The sequence below is a fragment of the Suncus etruscus genome, chromosome 14 (assembly GCF_024139225.1).
Source record: "Suncus etruscus isolate mSunEtr1 chromosome 14, mSunEtr1.pri.cur, whole genome shotgun sequence".
Classification (NCBI taxonomy): Eukaryota; Metazoa; Chordata; class Mammalia; order Eulipotyphla; family Soricidae; genus Suncus; species Suncus etruscus.
Genome location: NC_064861.1, coordinates 88,108,072 through 88,115,712, shown reverse-complemented (window position 1 = coordinate 88,115,712; position 7,641 = coordinate 88,108,072). Strand labels below are relative to the sequence as shown.

The window sequence follows — 7,641 nt, the reverse complement described above, 5'->3', positions numbered from 1 at the left end:
AGGCCAACATAGCTGTTCTCACCTACCCCAGCCTATCCACCAAGGCCAGGGTCACCACAGATGGCCCCAACACAGCTGAGGCCACCTTAACTGGTTCCACACAGCTGGTCCCAGAGCAGCAGCTGCAACCTGGGAAGTACTGACCTCAGTCCCAGCCCAGACCCCCTCCATCCCCAGAGGAAACAGCCATTCAAGTAAGGGCAGGGACTTGCTTCAAGTATTGACCTTGCGGGGCTGGGCAGGCACCATGGGTGTGTCCCCTCAGCTCTGACTCCAGTTAGGGGTGAGGCCCTGGGCAGATTTGCTCCCAGCCCTAGGGCAGGTTGCCCAGTGGCCCAGTGAGGTTAAGTGACCTGCCTAAGACCAAACCTCTAGTAAGTAGTTGGAATATGGATCCATGAATCCTCAGAGTGTGGAGATCAGCCTCTTTCTTCCCTTCATCCCCCACAATTTTGGCTGATATTAAAATACTGAGAGGTTAGGGCTGGAGGGATAGCACAGCAGGTAGGGCGTTTGCCTTGCATGTGACTGACCTGGGTTTGATCCCTGGCATCCCACATGGTCCCCCGAGCCTGCCAGGAGTTATTTCTGAGTAACTACAGAGTCAGGAATTATCCCTGAGTGCCACTAGGTGTGGCCCGAAAGCCAAAAAAAAAAAAAAAAAAAAAAAAAAAAAGGAATATTGAGTGGCTCACAAGAGATATTACATATATAGCAAGTAAGGTATACTTGTTAGATCCCTGATACCTTATAGTGGTCTCTCTCTCTCTCTCTCTCTCTCTCTCTCTCAGTTTTTGGTCACACCCGACAACACTCAGGGGTTACTACTGGCTCTGCGCTCAGAAGTCGCTCCTGGCAAGCTTGGGGGTGCCATATGGGATGCTGGGGATCAACCGGGGTCTGTCTGGAGTTGGCTGCATGGTACAAGGCCAATGCCCTACCACTGTGCTATTGCTCCAGCCCATTATAGTATTCTCTGAGTACTGCCAAGTGATCCCTGAGTACAGAGCCAGGACTAAGCCCTGAGCACTGCTGAGTGAGACCCCTCTAGAAACTCTTTTTTTTTTTTTTTTGTGGGGGGAATTTTGGGCCACCCCAGGCAGCTCTCAGGAGTTACTCCTGGCTCTGTGCTCAGAAATGGACCTAGTGCAAGGCAAATGCCCTACCTGCTATGCTACGGCTCTGGCCCCATCCCAAGCAACTCTTTAAGAAAAGGTTTCGGGTACTCGCTTCGGCAGCACATATACTAAAATTGGAACGATACAGAGAAGATTAGCATGGCCCCTGCACAAAGATGACATGCAAATTCGTGAAGCATTCCATATTAAAAAAAAAAAAAAAAAGAAAAGAAAAGAAAAGGTTTCAGGGGCCAGAGAGATAGCATGGAGGTAAGGCGTTTGCCTTTCATGCAGAAGGTCGGTGGTTCGAATCCCGGCATCCCATATGGTCCCCTGAGCCTGCCAGGTGTGATTTCTGAGCCTGGAGCCAGGAATAACCCCTGAGCACTGCTGGGTGTGACTTCCCCCCCCCCACAAAAAAAAACAGAAAAGAAAAGGTTTCGGGAGTCACACACAGTAGGTCATGATGTATAGTGAGACTGTGGTCCTGGGGGTCACGCAGACAGCAGAACCACCAAGATCCAAGTCAGGGCCTTGGGGCCTGCTGTGGGGTCTAGCCACAAAGCCTCCAGCCACCACACTCTTAAGGGGGGTACACCTGGTACTACTCAGGAGCATGCAATGCTGGGGAGTCTGGGCCTCCGGTGTATGAAGCCTGCACTCCAACCCCCTGAGTCATTCCCCAGATTCTCTTAAAAGCAGACCACACCCAGCAGCTGTGAGGGCATTCAGGGGCCATCAAGATCTACCCTTGGCCCGCTGGTGCTTAGGGAGCTCCAGGGTTCTTGGAAAAGACCCCCAGGCCACACTCAGGAGATAGATGGGAGAATACTGACCTGGTCAGTGGCAAGGGTCAACTTCCTCCTCTGGGTGAGTTTGGGACCAAAAATGTCCCTCTCCCCACTCAGCTGATGCCACAAAGAAAGGGTCCCAGGCTGATGACCAAAGCATCCTTTATTTCTTGCCAACAATGCTTATATAAGATAAGCGGAGGGTGGTAAGGCATGTACCTTGCACGCAATCAACACAGGACAGACCCCCCCCCCCCCCCGGCATTCCATATGGTACCCCGAGCCTTCCAGGAGCAACTTCTGGGTGCAAAGCCAGGAGTAGCCCCTGAGCACCACTGGGTGTGACTCAAATAAATAAATAAATAAATAAAGACAAGAGGAACTGCGATATGTGCAGGGTGGCAGGACCAGGGACAAAGAAGTATAGTCAGGGAGGAGTGAGGCAGCAGAGAGAAGATAAGCATGAACATTGGGGTTTAGGAATGTCTCAGGAGCAACACAGTGTTGATAGGTAATCTCTCCTCCAGCACCAACTAGAAACCACTAATCATGGGGGGCTGGCATCCCTCTTGATGCTTTCCTTCCATCTCTGGAGCAGCGTCTCTCTGAAGCTTCTTTTTTCAGGGAGAATCCCCAGAACAATTGCTCTGAGGAGTCCCTCGGAATAGTTACTCTACAGGTTTCCATTCACCAGGGGATTTGGAAACAGCATCATAAAGGGGTCCCAAGGGGGCATCAACTCTGGGTCTCCACACACCTTGGCTGTACTCTTTCATTTGAACCATTTCATCTCACTCAGAAGCTAAGGTTGTCCAGTCTATCTCCAACAATTTTGCCTGTGGAAACCCAGCAGGCCACACCACCCAGTCCCGGGGCTACAGCTGGCAGTGCCATCTCGGTGTGTGTCATCTCATTCTGTGACGTTCACGGGACAGGATCGCCCAAGGACACAGTGCTCAGCGCGTGCCCCAGTCCTGACGCAACACAGGGCGGTGCTGACTCTTAGAAAGTGGAATTTGAGGGCAGGAATGAGTCTCAGTGGGCTGGGGTGTGGGCACTGTATGAGGCTCCATCTTTGGCATCTCATTTCCATCACCTAGTACCTCCTGGAGTGCTTCCTAGGGCTCCTAGAAGTGACTCAAAGAAAATGAGGAAAAGAAAAAATGAACAAGGACGGGTGTGTGTGTGTGTGTGTGTGTGTGTGTGTGTGTGTGTGTGTGTGTGTGTGTGTGTCAAAGTGACGGTGCAGTGGAGAGAGTGTTTGCTTTGAATGTAGCTAAGCCTGGTTTGATCCCTGACACCCCAGGTACCCTATATCGTCCCCAGAGTAATTCCTGAGCACAGAGCCAGGAATAGCCTATGAGCATTTTGGGTGGGGTTGTGGCCCAAAAACCTAGAAAGAAAAAAGACTAGAGTAAGCCAATAAGATTACAGGAAGATTTGTAAGATCACAATCTTACTATTGCTTTGACTGATTCATTGAAACTAATCAATTTGCAATAAGAAAATCCTGGGGCTGGAGAGATTAGCATGAAGGTAAGGTGTTTGCCTTGCATGCAGAAGGTCGGTGGTTCAAATCCCAGCATCCCATATGGTCCCCCGAGAATGCCAGGAGCGATTTCTGAGCGTAGAGCCAGGAGTAACTCCTGAGCACTGCTGGGTGTGACCAAAAAACAAAAACCCAATAAATAAATAAACAAACAAACAAACAAATAAATAAGAAAATCCTAAGAAATCCTCTTTTTGGGGGAAAGGATTTGCAACTGTGACACACCGGGTCCTGCTACATGCAAGTCCCTGAAGTCTTTTCCTTTTTAAACGGGCCACACCTAGCTGTAAGGGGTTACTCCTGGCTCTGCACTCAGGAAATAGTCTTGGTGGTGCTTATTGTGGGACCATATGGGATGCTAGGGATCCAATCCTTGTTGGCCGTGTGCAAGACAAGTGTTTCTTACTCGCTGTACTATGGTTCCAGCCTTTGCTTTTTTCTTCCTTCCTTCCTTCCTTCCTTCCTTCCTTCCTTCCTTCCTTCCTTCCTTCCTTCCTTCCTTCCTTCCTTCCTTCTTTTTTTTTTTTTTTTGGTTTTTGGGCCACACCCGGTAACGCTCAGGGGTTACTCCTGGCTATGCGCTCAGAAGTCGCTCCTGGCTTGGGGGACCATATGGGACGCCGGGGGATCGAACCGCGGTCCGTCTCCTAGGCTAGCGCAGGTAAGGCAGGCACCTTACCTCCAGCGCCACCGCCCGGCCCCCCTTCCTTCCTTCTTTCCTTCCTTCCTTCCTTCTTCCTTCCTTCCTTTCCCTTCACCTGGACTTTCATTCCCTTCCCTTCCCTTCTCTACTCCCCTTCACTCCAAGCCTCCCTCCTTTCCCTTCCCCTTCCCTTTGCTCCCTTCCCTTCTTTCCAAGCCCAAACAATGCTCAGGGCTTATTCCTGTTCTATCCTCAGGGATCACCCTGGCAAGCTCAAGAAACCATATGCAGTCTGGCCAGATTCATGCAAGTAAGCACTGTACTTACTACTGTCCTATCTCCCCAGTGCTGGTTCTAGATTTCTTTTATTGGGGGGTGAGAAAGGGAGGCCACACCCAGCAGCACTCAGGCATTACTTCTGGCTCTGTGCTTAAAATTACTCCTGGTTGGGGCCGGAGCAGTGGCGCAAACAGTAGGGCATTTGCCTTGCACGCGCTAACCTAGGACGGACCACGGTTCGATCCCCCAGTGTCCCATATGGTCCCCCAAGCCAGGAGCAATTTCTGAGCGCATAACCAGTAGTAACCCCTGAACTTCACTGGGTATGGCCCCAAAACCAAAAAATAAATAAAATTACTCCTGGCAGGCTCAAGAGATCATATGGGACGCTGGGGATAGAACCCTGGTTGGCTATGTGCAAAGCAAATGCCCTACAGGCTGTACTATTGCTCTGGCCCTGGTTCTAGATTTTTCTTCTTTCTTTCTTTCTTTCTTTCTTTCTTTCTTTCTTTCTTTCTTTCTTTCTTTCTTTCTTTCTTTCTTTCTTTCTTTCTTTCTTTCTTTCTTTCTTTCTTTCTTTCTTTCTTTTTCTTTCTTTCTTTCTTTTTTTAATTCTTTTTTTTTTAATTTATTTAAACACCTTAATTACATACATGATTGTGTTTGGGTTTCAGTCATGTAAAGAACACCACCCATCACCAGTGCAACATTCCCATCACCAATGTCCCAAGTCTCCCTTCGCCCCACCCAACCCCCGCCTGTACTCTAGACAGGCTCTTCATTTTCCTCATACATTCTCATTATTAGGACAGTTCAAAATGTAGTTATTTCCCTAACTAAACTCATCACTCTTTGTGGTGAGCTTCCTGAGGTGAGCTGGAACTTCCAGCTCTTTTCTCTTTTGTGTTCTCTCTTTTCTTTTTTCTTTCTTTCTTTCTTTCTTTCTTTCTTTCTTTCTTTCTTTCTTTCTTTCTTTCTTTCTTTCTTTCTTTCTTTCTTTCTTTCTTTCTTTCTTTCTTTCTTTCTTTCTTTCTTTCTTTTTCTCTCTCTCTCCTTCTTTCTCTCTCTTTCTTTCTTCTCTCTTTTCTTTCTTTCCTTCCTTCCTTCCTCCTTTCTTTCTTTCTTTTCTTCTTTCTTCTTTCTTTCTCTCTTTCTTTCTTTCTTTCTTTCTTTTTCTCTCTCTCTTTCTTTTTATTTCTTTCTTTCTTTTTTCTTTCTTTCTTCTCTTTCTTTCTTTTCTTTCTTTCTTTCCTTCCTTCCTTCCTTCCTCCTTTTTTCTTTCTTTCTTTCTTTTTCTTTCTTTCTTTCTTTCTTTCTTCTTTCTTTCTCTCTCTTTCTTTCTTTTCTTTTTTCTTTCCTTCCTTCCTTCCTTCTTTCTTTCTTTCTTTCTTTCTTCTCTTTCTTTCTCTTTCTTTCTTTCTCTTTCTTTCCTCCCTTCCTCCCTTCCTCCTTTCTTTCTTTTCTTCTTTCTTCTTTCTTCTTTCTTTCTTTCTTTCTTTCTTTCTTTCTTTTTCTCTCTCTCTTTCTTTCTTCCTTCTCTTTCTTTCTTTCTCTTTCTTTTCTTTCTTTCTTTCTTTCCTTCCTTTCTTCCTCCTTTCTTTCTTTCTTTCTTTTCTTCTTTCTTTCTCTTTCTTTCTTTCTCTTTCTCTCTTTCTCTCTCTCTTTCTTTCTCTCTTTCTTTCTTTCTTTCTTTCTTTCTTTCTTTCTTTCTTTCTTTCTTTCTTTCTTTCTTTCTTTCTTTCTTTCTTTCTTTCTTTCTTTCTTTCTTTCTTTCTTTCTTTCTTTCTTTCTTTCTTTCTTCTCTCTCTTTCTCTCCCTCCCTCCCTCCCTCCCATATGGGACAACGCTGAAGATCCAGCCCAGGTTTGTCCTGGATCAGCTACATGTGCTATTACTCTGGCCCCTGGCTCTAGATTTTTTTTTGGGGGGGGGAGGAAACATCACTCCCTGGTGACCCTCAGGGGTTGTATTCCTGGCTATGTATTCAGAAATTGCTCCTGGGTTGGGGGACCATATCGAACGTCGGGGATCGAACCTTGGTTCATCCTAGGTTAGCGCATGCAAGGCAAACTCCCTACTGCTTGTGCCACCGCTCCAGCCCCTGGTTCTAGATTTCTTAAGCTGCCTCCTCCTGGAGGGCACCTTGGCCCCAGTGGTCTTCAGGGGCCACACTTGTTATCCTCTCCAATATCACCTGCTCAGGGCTTCCTTCCTCACCTACTGAAACTATTTGGGGGAAAACGAAAGTCTTCCTGTAACTGTACCCCACCTAAGACCTCATGAGCACTCCTCCCTCGTCTCCATTTATATCCTTCAATCAGGTTCTGTTGCCCTCAGTTTTAAATATCACCACCTGACAGCCAAAGATTAGATAACACAGTAACTAACAGATAACTCCCCACTATCACCTTGGACTCATGCCTAGCACAGAGGAGGGCCAAGTAGGTCCTTGGTCAGCTGGAAGGAGCCTGAGGCCAACATGTGGGTGATTTCACCCTGTCCAGCTGCTGATTGGTTGGAAGCTTCTGAATATTCCAGGTTTTGAATTTTATTTTACTAAAAGAAAAAAAAAAACCTTAGCAAACACACAGTAAAGGAGACAGAATGACATATGTTTCCTCGAGATAATTAATACAAATATTCTGCTGTTTTGCCATGTCCCTGCAATATGTACATTTGGTTTGCAGGCATTCCCAGCAGTGCTCGAGAGCTGCTCTTGACTCAGTGCTCCAAAATTGCTCCCCAGCTGGGGCGGGGGTGGGGAGCATATGGTATCAGGGAAAGAACTTGAGTTTCCTACACTTACTGTAAGAGCTCCAGCCCTTTGAGCTCTTCCACCTGTGTGAGATTATTTGAAAGTAAACTTCTACACATTTCAGTGAGCATCTTCAGGAAAAATAAAAAGAAAGAGGGGCTGGAGCGGTGGCGCAAGCGGTAAGGCGTCTTGCCTTGCTCGTGCTAGCCTAGGATGGGCCGAGTTTCGATCCCTGGCGTTCCATGTGGTCCCCCAAGCCAGGAGCGATTTCTGAGCACATACATAGTCAGGAGTAACCCCTGAGCGTCACTGGGTGTGGCCCCCCTAAAAAAAAAAAAAAAAAGAAAGAAAAATAAAAAAAAGTGCAACTAGAGAGAAAAGACTGCAGGGAGGGCGTTTGCCTTGTATGTGGTGGACCTGGGTTCGATCCTTGGCATTCTTTATCCCCTTATCCCCGAGCCTTCCAGGAGTAATTTCTGAGCACAGAGCCAGGAGTAACTCCTGAG

The 7,641-nt window shown here is 47.0% G+C and overlaps 1 non-coding gene across 1 annotated transcript; it reads left to right on the top strand.

Moving 5' to 3' along the window:
• Window positions 1–1,222: 1,222 nt before the first annotated feature.
• Window positions 1,223–1,329, top strand: LOC126029089 (U6 spliceosomal RNA). Its single transcript, XR_007502745.1, has one exon. It is a non-coding gene; the product is annotated as a U6 spliceosomal RNA (small nuclear RNA).
• The last annotated feature ends 6,312 nt before the right edge of the window (window positions 1,330–7,641 follow it).